The sequence below is a fragment of the Xenopus tropicalis genome, chromosome 5 (assembly GCF_000004195.4).
Source record: "Xenopus tropicalis strain Nigerian chromosome 5, UCB_Xtro_10.0, whole genome shotgun sequence".
Classification (NCBI taxonomy): domain Eukaryota; kingdom Metazoa; phylum Chordata; class Amphibia; order Anura; family Pipidae; genus Xenopus; species Xenopus tropicalis.
Window position 1 is genome coordinate 32,507,026 of NC_030681.2, and position 12,142 is coordinate 32,519,167.

General features: G+C 38.4%; 1 long non-coding RNA gene across 1 annotated transcript; it reads right to left on the reverse strand.

Annotated features, from left to right (window-relative positions):
- Positions 1 to 7,457: 7,457 nt before the first annotated feature.
- Positions 7,458 to 10,154, reverse strand: LOC101734623. The gene is made up of 3 exons (XR_208655.2): positions 9,561 to 10,154; positions 7,876 to 7,986; positions 7,458 to 7,598 (listed from the first exon to the last, which is right to left on the reverse strand). It is a non-coding gene; the product is annotated as an uncharacterized LOC101734623 (long non-coding RNA).
- Between the last annotated feature and the right edge of the window lie 1,988 nt (positions 10,155 to 12,142).

Consider the following 12,142-nt stretch of genomic DNA (forward strand, 5'->3'; position numbering starts at 1 on the left):
TTGTACTGAGAGCTATCTCCCCTACCCCTGTATTCCCTCACTTGTACTGAGAGCTATCCCCCATACCCCTGTATTCCCTCACTTGTACTGAGAGCTATCTCCCTACCCCTGTATTCCCTCACTTGTACTGAGAGCTATCTCCCATACCCCTGTATTCCCTCACTTGTACTGAGAGCTATCTCCCATACCCCTGTATTCCCTCACTTGTACTGAGAGCTATCTCCCATACCCCTGTATTCCCTCACTTGTACTGAGAGCTATCTCCCATACCCCTGTATTCCCTCACTTGTACTGAGAGCTATCTCCCATACCCCTGTATTCCCTCACTTGTACTGAGAGCTATCTCCCATACCCCTGTATTCCCTCACTTGTACTGAGAGCTATCCCCCATACCCCTGTATTCCCTCACTTGTACTGAGAGCTATCTCCCATACCCCTGTATTCCCTCACTTGCTAAAAAGCCATCCAGCCCCTTCTTAAAGTTATATAATGTATCAGCCAGCGCGACTGATTCGGGGAGGGAATTCCACAACTTCACAGCTCTCACTGTAAAAAATCCTTTCCGAATATTTAAATGGAACCTCCCTTCTTCTAAACGGAGTGGGTGCCCTCATGTCCGTTGGAAGAACCTACTGGTAAATAAAGCATTAGAAAGGTTATTATATGATCCCCTTATATATTTATACATAGTTATCATGTCACCTCTTAAGCGCCTCTTCTCCAGTGTAAACAGACCCAACTTGGCCAGTCTTTCTTCATAACTGAGACTTTCCATACCCTTAACCAACTTAGTTGCCCTTCTCAGGACCCTCTCTAACTCAATAATGTCCTGTTTGAGCACTGGAGACCAAAACTGAACAGCATATTCTAGATATTTATGAATGGGTTTGTGCCAGTAATCGATTTTCCCAAGTTTTTATTAACTTTCCCCACATGTTGCACACGAGCCACTGGTTGGGGATGACTGATCTAGATGAAGGGCAGACTACACTCCCCAGAATTCCCTTTAGTAAAGCACTTACTTACTCTGGCAGCTGGAATGAATTGAGACAAATAAGTGACCTTATAGCTAAGACCCTGCTTTACAAAAGCACAAACAGATAAATCATATAGACAAGTTTTTTTTTTATAAAAAAAACAGCATGACAGCACTATATGTTCAGAGGAGTCTTTGTTGCTTTAAATGTGAAAATTCTGTAATGCAAGGATAATAACAGTCATTGTTTCTTAATTACAGTTCAGAGCAATGAAGAACAGTAGTGCTCTGTGTTCCACTGAAGGTAAAGTTCAGCTGCAGTATTCAAAGCACCACAGTGACTTTTTTGTTATCAGAAAAAATGAGTGCCCCAGAATTCAGCACCCCCACCCCCATGCAGTTGGAAGCTGTGCATGGAGCAGTGACTATGATTATTGCCTAGGATGCAGCTGCAGTCATTTCACTCACCCCTTGGCATGAAAAATTTAACCTTTAAGCATGGAATTGAAAAATGTTGTATGAATAGGCCAATTTCTAACTTAGAATGCAGAGATGAATAACATAGGTAGAAGAAGCATGAGTGCCATGTCCCCTGTGCCACATTGAACTCCTCCATACAAGACATTTGTAAAGATTTTCCATCACGGACTTTCAGCAAAGATGGGCCCTTCCTGCTTCAAGGGAGCCCAAGATTTGGCTGGCCATATATTATAACATCTGGGCTGATCTGGGTTGATATTGGGTTGACCCTAGGCAGTGGCGTACCTTCGCTGGGACCATCTGCAAAAAAAAATCTTCAAAGGGGCTTGGAGCAGAGTAGAAAACTTACCCAGCCCCCTACCCTTCCATTGCCCTGGCTTGTCCCTCCTGCCCACCATCCCAGGGCCAGAACTAGGGGTAGGCAGAAGAGGAACCTGCCTAGGGTGCAACAGTGAGGGGAAGATAGGCAGATACCACTGTTGACAAACTTTAGTCTGGGATCTCTTACCCCCACAGCTGATTTCCCAGTGTTCCCCCCTTGCACAGCGTCTGCGTGCCTTGTGCCCCAAACTTCCCCCTCTATGGCGTCCCTGTGCATGCTGGTTAGGGGGCAGGCCAACTTAGCCCGCCTCTGCCCTGCCCACTCACATACGAATCCCTTTCTGCTCTCCTACCTTGGCCCTTCAGTAAGGTTGCCACCTTTCTAAATTATTTTTACTGGCCGGTGGGGGGCTGGGGGAGCACAAAAGGGGCAAACACGGATGTAAATGCAACTTTATTGCTGGTAAATTTTTAATACCGGGCCCAGCCTTGGTAGGTGTTTTACTGCCGGAGGCAGATAAGCTGCAGAATTGGTCTGAAGGGCCCAAATTGGCAGCTTATATCTGTCCTATAGACTGACTGGGTCAATAAAAGGACATAACTTCATTATACAGATAGAGGGCGAGAGAGAGGCAGCTTTTGATATTTATTTCATATTTTGCAAGAGCAAATTACATTCACATTAATGTAATTATGCTTATTATATATCTGTTAATAATGAGGTTGGTGGAACCCACTGATACTTAACTGTTGTCTGATCTTTTTCTTTTAATGTCTGTTCTCCCAGCAGCTCCCCACCAGACTGTAGGGAACACCTGTCTCTGCAGACTTAGAGGAGCAGTAAAACAGGACTTGTGAACAATCCAAATACTAATTAGTTCGCAGGTAAAACTGCGGCATTTCAAACTTTATTATTTATTGTTCAGGCCACATCAGATTAAAAAAAAATCCTGATTATAAAGTGTAATAACTTCACTCCAGAGAAATTCATTTAAAGGACATGTAAAACTTGAAGGGCTGTGTTGCATGGGGAGATTAGTTGCCCGCGACAAATCTCCCCAATATGACATCCTACCAGCGAGACTGTAAATCGCCGGTGGGATGGCATACGCGGCGCCGTGTAGGATAGGTAGGATGTCATATTGGGGAGATTAGTTGCCCGCGACAAGGGAGATTTGTCGCGGGCGACTAATCTCCCCATGTGCCACAGCCCTAAAGGAAATACTGGCCCCCACAGACAACATAGAAAGAAAAATAACGAAATGAGTGAAAATAAGAAAATCCCAACAATAGAATCAGAGGATAGTCTGGTTAAGTACACTAAGGGGCTGATTTACTAATCCACAAATCCGAATCCCGAATGGGAAAAAATCAGATTGGAAACGAACATTTTGCGATTTTTCGTAAATTGTCGCGACTTTTTCGTAGCCATTACGACTTGCTCGTAAATTGTCGTGACTTTTTCGTAGCCATTACGACTTGCTTCAGTTGAGAAGAACTGAGCATGCTCAGTTAGTCAACAGCCAAAGCAAATTCATAAGGGAGAGGTTTACAGCAGCCAATACTCAAATAACTAAATAACTGTTTTCACATAATTTTTTGTTGATTTTGGAACTGCATCATTTTTGTCTCTGCAATGGTTTGTTTGACAGCTTCTCTGCCAGTGAAGTAATGTATTAATTTAACTGCAGAACTCTCTATAAAAAGGGTGTAGAAATCTCTGCAAACAACTCTGTGAGAGGCCAGATAAATGTTCACATACACAGTTACTATATTCTTGTACAACCAAGGGTGGCGGTTCATTGTTTAACTTGCATCAATCAAGAATTGAATATGTAACAATATTTAACAACACCCTATATATTCAACACTGACTCACACAATCTCCTGGTGTTCACTAAGCTACATTAAATAGAGAGGATTTTTGTTTTATCAGCAACATATAATGAGACTAATTTCAGTATTTCTGTACTTTGTGAAGCAAACTGATATGGACAGGCACCACCATCTCTACCAGACAGCTGAGTATAGTAAGTAGTGCATTGCTGTAACAAAGTAGCTACTGTGCAGGATGTGCTGCCTGGGAAAGTACTGTAAACAGTGAAGTGTGGTGGGTATGTGTTTTTCCTAGGCTGTTTAGCTATTAGAGTGTCTGCACTGTAAAAAACAACGTGTTAAATTTACTTAATTTTTATTTTGCAAGTTTTTGCACTAAGGTTTTTCAAGTTAAATTTTACACTTGTGAAAATTTAGTAAAATTTACTTAAGAAGTTGAGTAAAACGAACAAAGTAAATACTTACATATACCATGGCCTATTTAAACTATGTTAAGTAGTATTTACTTAATGATCTGTTGTAATTAGTTGATGTTTTAAGTAAATTTTAATTGTTTAATTTAGTCAATGTTAATTATTTTAAAAAAATAAAATGAGTCAGAAATAAAATGAGACAAAATAGTACTGTGGCAAAAAAAACTCGATTGCACATTTATTAAGAGCTTAATTTAAAGGAATTAACATGCCCATATATAAACAAGATCAATGCTTAATATTTAAATAGCTCAAGCAGCAGTAAAGTGCAATGACATTTTTGATTATAAAACTTTTGCTTATTCAAGCCTTCTTAACTTACACAAAGACTGGACAGACTCTTAAAGGAACAGTAACACCAAAAAATAAAAGCTTTAAAGTAATAAAAATATAATGCACTGTTGCCCTGCACTGGTAAAACTGGTGTGTTTGCTACAGTAACTCTACTATAGTTTATATAATAAGCTGCTGTGTAGCCATGGGGGCAGCCATTCAAGCTGGAAAAAAGGAGAAAAGGCACAGGTTACACAGCAGATAACAGATAAAACACTATTGTATTCTACAGAACTTATCTGTTATCTGCTATGTGCCTGTGCCTTTTCTCCTTTGAATGGCTGCCCCCATGGCTACATAGCAGCTTATTTATATAAATTATAGTAGACTTTCTGAAGTAAACACACAACTTTTACCAGTGCAGGGCAGCAGCACATTATATTTCAGTTACTTTTATACACTTTCATTTTTTGTTGTTACTGTTCCTTTAACTAGAGTAAGTATTAGACCAAATATTAACAGACTGCTTTTACAAATAAATCCTGTCTTTCAAGTAAATGCAGCAAGTCCATGGCCAAGTGCTCTTTTTCAAAATTGAAAAACTGTTCTAATAAATATAAAATTTACAAGAAACCAGTACAAATGTAAATGGTATAAGCAACAATCATTCAGCATGTTTCAGGGTATACATTTTCACACAATGTTACAATGTTTAAACAAACTTGGGTAAACAAGACAGATTATGGCCTATGAGTTTTCTGAGAACAAAAATATTTCAAGTGTGCAGCTTGGTTTTCAAAGACCGTACTTTATGAGAAAGCTTAAGTCCATCAAGATCCAGAATGAGTTTCTGAAAAACCTCGAAAGTGTATTTCAGACTTGATGGATACTGTAGATTTAAGGCATAAATCAGTCCCATCAGAAGAGCACAAGCTTTGGCAGTATTTTCACATTTTGTTAGGACCTTGTTTCCTTCTAGAACAATGGACACGTCTGGCTCTTCATCTCCATTTCCATGGACAAGAATTCTCATGACATCATTACTGAAGTCTTCTTGATTGTCATCCTATATAAATTAGATGAGGGGAAAGAAGAAAAATTTTAAAAAGTTAAATTCAAGACTGGAATTACAGAATTACGAATTACAGACTGCGTCTCACTGTTATGTGCCTGGGATATCAGTACCCACTGCCTCTCTCTATAAAGCTAACCAAAACACATTTAAAAGGGGAGGTTCACTTTTAAGTTAACGTTTAGTATGATATAGAGTGACCTATTTCTAGCAACTTTGAGATTGGTCTTCCTAATTAATTTTTTTATAGTTCTTGAATAATTTGCCTCTCTTTTGCCTCTTTCCAGCTTTCAAATGGGGGTCACTAACCCCGGCAGCCAAAAAGTATTGCTCTGTGAGGCTACAATTTTATTATTGTTCCTTATTTTTCCATGCAGACCGCTTAAATATACATATTCCCATTTGTTGTTTAAACCACTACCTGCTTGCTAGGATAACTTAAACCCTAGCAACCAGATAGCTGCTGAAATACCAAATGGAGAGCTGCTGAACAAAAAGCTAAATAACTGAAAAACTATTAAAAATAAAAAAGAGGACCAATTGCAAATTGTCTCATAATATAAATGTCTACATTATATTAAAAATTAATATAAAGGTGACCTACCCCTTTAAGCTAACTGATCCCAAACACAAGTGGATGAAGATCCCCTCACAGAAGTGCACGTATGAATACTTTTACATCCTAAGCATTTTAGGGTAAAACAGCTCTCCCACCCAGTCAGTGGGAACCATAAGAGGTAGTTGGGAGTTTCATTTTTTACACCAGCAGCGAGTCCACTAAGTCTCACATTAGCTGTAGGTCAGTCTCTGTATGGCCCATCTTTAGCCTCCCCAAACAAAAAAGTCACCCTCCAGCTTTGGCCGGAGGGTGAGTAAATGAACAGCAAATTTGGAGTAAACTATAATGTCTGGGACTTACTTTGCTGTCTTTGAATAGGTTATCTGCCACTTCTCCAAGATACACAATTAGACTGCGGATTACTGCATCTCGTCTCGATCCTGTCATCCTGTTAGGAAATTTTGTATTAAACAATACTGAAAGATTGAACTATGAACTTCAAATACATTAGTTACAAAACAAAAAAAAATTTGTCCAAACAACCTATGAATTTTCTGAAATTTTAAACAGTTTTGAAAAAAATTTTACTAAGTAAGAGTCCAGGAGACAGGAACACAATGTTGATTTTAACTAACAGGGGTTGTGACCTGTAGGAAGGTGAGAAGACAAAAGAACATTGTTTCCCCAAGGAAAGAAGAGAGCGAGAAGCGAACACTGAACTAAGGACACCATTCCCTACTCCTAAAAGATTGTCAGGCTGAAAAGCATTTGGCATTTTGCGGCAAGTAGCGCATCATGTTTAGTTTTCTAAATAAATCAGTGCTTTGACCTGATATTCCAAAAAGACAAAAATATATGTTTGACAATGTCTTGACTGAGCTCAAAACTGCTTAACAGCACAAATAAGCACTAGATTTGCAAAATGATACATAAAACTATTGCAGCCTATACAAAATCAATTTAAAACAATCTGGTTTATACAGGCACATACCTGAAGCAATACATCAAGTACAGGCTTCATCTTGAGCCGGGCAACACCTCCCTTAGCTTTCATAAGCTCCAAAAGTTTTGGCGTGTAACCGTCTAGTTTGGACATAAATGTTTCTTCAAGGGCAACAGCAGTAATTATTCTGAATTCCTGCTTTATCTGTAAAAGAGTTAAAATTAGTAACTTTGGTAGATAATCACCAAAAAAATGCAACATCCTTTATGAACACCAAAAATTTATCAAGATAACTTTCCAGAATATAAGCCATTTTACAGGATGTCTAGAAACATACACAAACTTTAGAACAAAACACAATTAACAGAACATTTAGAATTGAATTGTTTAACATCTTTAAGACAATTATACGAGTGAAATAAAAGCAAAAATTAAACTGGAAGTGCTTCTATAGACCAGTGTTTACACCTTGCTAAAAGATCTATAATAACTATAATATTGTAATTGGATTAACTTGCCTGAGCTTCAGTGAATAAAGCAGGCCACCTCTGCTGTAAATCTTTAATTGGTGGAGTGAGGTTGACAACTTCATGTCTCCTGTATGAGAATGTTTTAGACATTTTCTCCACGATGACTCTCTGATTGTTCTTCTTTTTGACTTCAATCTGTAAAATACCATTTACAAATACATTCACAATACTTTCATCTGATGATGAAACAAACAAGGCTTAACATAAGAATCTGTGTTTTACATTATTTGCTGCACCCAGAATAAGATGAAAAGTGAAAGTTCCTGAACAAAACAGCAATCAGATGATTTTCTTTGGCAACACCATAAACAAACGGCCTTTGAGGCCCATTAATTTCCAGTAGACTATCACAAAGAATCAACAACAACAAAGCAGAATATTTTGGAAAAGCAAAATAAAATGAGTTAATTACCTTAGTGTAAACTTAACTTTGGCCAGGTGTGTAACCTTGGCAACGTGTGTGTTCAGATCCGACTCACTATTATCTACACCAGACATGAGCAGATGAAACAGAACTGAATATCTAAAACAACAAGATATATCAGATGTAGTAAATCAAATTACATAATATTCATCAGATTATACAATTTAGCAAATGTTGCACTCTTTTTGGTATTAATATTTTTGTGCTGTAATTAGGTAGTTAGTAATAAAAAGTTTTTGAATTATGAAGACCAGTTGAAAATTTGCTTAAAATTGGCCATTCTGTAACATACTAAAAGTTAACTTAAAGGTGAACCATCCCTTTAAGGGGCCAATATAAGAATGCCTTCAGGCACCAAGGTTTCTTCATTCAGATAGATTATGTTTTTTTTTCCAGATTTTCATGACAGTGACAGTCGGCATATTAATTCAATGAGTACTATACAACCAATTATATTATCCACAGAGCAGAAACAAACTGTCAGATTATAAAAACAGTTATTGCACTGTCGCACTGGAAACAGGGCATTTTTATGTACATACACATAGGACACAGGCCCTGAATCATACACATTAAACATAAAGAAAATGTGCAAGTGCAAAATGTTGCACATCTTGCACAAACAGCTTATGCGCGCGCACACAGCCACACGCGCGCACACACACAGCCGCGCACACACACAGCCACGCACACACACAGCCACGCACACACACAGCCACGCACACACACACACACAGCCACGCACACACACAGCCACACACACACACACAGCCACACACTAGCTGTGGCAGCATACCTCCCTACATATCATTAAAAAAATTGCATTTAGCACTTCACCTTTAAATAAACTTAGTATAATGTATATGTTATGAGACAATTTGCAATTGTTCTTAATTTGTTTTTTTTTTTTAATTATTTGGGTTTTAATTCAGCAGCTCTCCAATTTGGCATTTCAGCAGCATCAAGTTGCTAGGGTCCAGTTTAACCTAGCAACCAGGCAGTGGTTTGAATGAAAGACTGGGATATGAAAGGGACTGAATAGAAAGATAAGTAATAAAAAGAAAGCCTCACAGAACAATCATTTATAGACTGTCCAGGTTAATGACCCCAATTTAAAATCAGAAAAATAAAAAATGAAGACCAATTAAAAAGTTGCTATAGGCCATTCTATAACATTAAAAGTTAACCTCAAGGTAAACCACTGCAGAAATAGCCAGGAAGCACTCAATTAACACTAGACTTGCCAGTAAAATAACTGTAGACATAGCCAGGGAGCAATCAGTTAACAACAGTAAAAATAATGCACAATGGATATATGAAAAATGAAAAAAAGGCAGAAACCAAGATTCTAAGAAAGAATATATAAGGCAAACATAAGGCATAAAACACACAAATAATAAATAAAATAAAAACCGACTAATTTACTGCACAATAGTTAACAGGTGGAGGTGGGAGCTTTGAGGAAAGTAATTAACCAGAAATTACAGTATAATCTATTATAATCCCAATAATTCCCAAAGCCAAACAATAAAAAAAAATATACACTGACGACTGACTTTGTACTCAATATGATGAAATTATTTAATAAAGTAGGGCAGAGTGTCTGAGGCCAGGCCAGGGGCAAGAGGTGAGGAGAGAGGAGTCACAGTCCTGACTGTGACCCTCCGACTTACTACTTGTTGTGTGCAGCACTTGGACAGGCCAGGGCCAGGTGGTGAGTGCGTCCAGGGAGGGAGTAAGCGCTGCCAGGGCACAGGATGGAGAGCAGCTGGGTGGTGGTAGCAGTGGTGGTAGCGGTGCTGGTGCGGAAGGAGGTCCGGGGAAGCTGGTGGTAACGCGGTGTGTGTGTGTTGGTAAGCTGTGTCCCACGGTGCGATGCAGTATGATAGCGCGTCATGCGCAGCCGTCCGCCATTTTGTATCTGCGCAGTAAGCCCGCCAAAGCAAATATATATATGCCTGGACCACACCATTTGATAGCATAAACGGGGGGTGGCACGGGAGGCGCAAATCAATTAAACTAATTCCAGAATCTGGGATGTGGGTGCGGGGGTGCAGGCCCAATTGCGGCTAATAGGTCCTGGCCCTGTCAATACTGATTAAGAGAAGAGGGGGAAAAAAAAGAAAAAGCAGGATTTTTCCCCCCTTCTCCCCACCTCTTAAAGTGTTAAGTACCAGAATCAGATAATTTGGGTCAATGAGCTGCCTTCCTCGCACCTAATCCTTACATCAGTAATTAACCACAATGAGTTGGCGCTCACATTAAATTACAGGGCCATAGCTTTTTTTTTTTATAAAAGTAATACACACTTTATTTCTATTTTACACAATTAATATTTATACAAAAAAAGAAATAATTCTTGTGTATTGACCATTAATCATTCCAAAGGTCCAAACATTAAAAATAAGTAAATTAGGGTTCAGGATAATTAATTAATGCCAATATATGGATAAATAGATTAGTTAAAATTTAAAAATGGATGGAATTAATTTAAAATCAGATCAATAATACCAGATAGTTCTTATAGCCTAAGTTAGTTTATGTTTAAAATGTATGTATTTCATATCAGCAGAATCGCCATTTCTATCAATATCCTTGCAACATGATTCAAATTTAAAAAGACTGTGAACTCCCTTTACCCTAGCCATACCGAACTGCCCCACTGGAAACACGTGGCCATGTCCTTTAAGGTGACAATATCCTTCATGCAACTTGGCTGCAATAGCACAACTTGTAAAAAACAGAGCCGACTATCATTTCACTTCTGCAGCCACGGGCCGGTTCATTTCCCAAAGCGGATCGTTCGAACAACTCAGTTAAGCCCACTAAAGTAAAGGGTGATTAGATAAAAATATAGATTGCAGTCCCGGCCGGGAACTTACTTAAAATGGTGGCCAGATGTAAGGGTTCCCGGGCTCGCTCAACAGTGTCACAGTCTCACAGCTTCCTGTCAGATTACCTAAAATAATCTTAAATTCTACTTGATTTTCTAAAGGTACATAAGTACTCTATTGATTCGTTCAGATTTGTCAAAGAATCATAAGTAACATTTACTTGACTGCTGAATGTGTAATGTTTACAAGTCCAAATTAAGTAAATATATAGATTTTACTTAATACTCTAAAGTTTTCACTTTAACAAAATTATAATTTGTAAAAAATATACATTTTTTTGTGTTTCATTTACATCGCCTTAGAATAATTTTTTACAGTGTGGGCTACTCCAATGATAGGCCTAAGGCTTAAAAATTAAGCTATGTAAATTGTGGCTATCAAATCATCAGTATATATATATCATCTTTTTCAATAATTTTTCAACCCAAATCACCTATGTTACTATGCCACCCAGTTATTGCTTGACATTCACATGATCCACCTGAAACTGCGCTTACCCAAACTGGGTACATAGTTTAATTGTTTATCACAAGAAAAGAGGAGAGCACCTTCACGCAGATGAACTGCTTCAGCCTTTATTCAAACCACAGCACACAACATGTTTCGGGCTGTATCAAGCCCTTTCTCAAGTGTAACTAGTTAACAACAACGTGAACATTTGAACCCATAGCCCCACCTCCTAAGCACTAATTGGTGCTTGCAAATATCCAGCCTAATTACTTTAGATCACCATATATTTCTTTTTACAAAATATTTATAGAAAAGCCCATCAATTAAAAAAAGTCCATAATTAGAAAAACTCTGTATAGAAAGTGCTTAGATGATCCATCCTTTGTGCACAGAAAACTGTGGAAAAATATATTAAAATCAGAAAATCACCAATTAAACATACATATACCAGGGTGCCTGGGACTGCACATCACCATGCCTACCAAATAAGTACCATGTATAACAAATAACATGATAAAAACTATTATAAAAACAATCTTAGGCTGATGCCACACCAGGCGTAGGGCTGATTTTTTCGGCAAGTGGAAAAACGCTTGCTGAAAATTCAGCTCTACGCCTGCACCCGAATGAATGAGATACGCTCGGGTGCAGGCACAAGTAGCAGGCGTAGGGCTGAATTTTCGGCAAGCGTTTTTCCGCTTGCCGAAAAAATCAGCCCTACGCCTGGTGTGGCATCAGCCTTACCCTCATTTTTATGTAGCTACCCTTTCTGGTAAATAAGGCTTTCAAAGCCTGCAAAAAGATAACACATATATAGATCCATCAGTGTATAGATAAGCTAAAGAATTTCATAAAAAAGGTTTTAAACTCCAAGCATCATTAAGCCCATCCGGTACCAATGTACTGAGTTT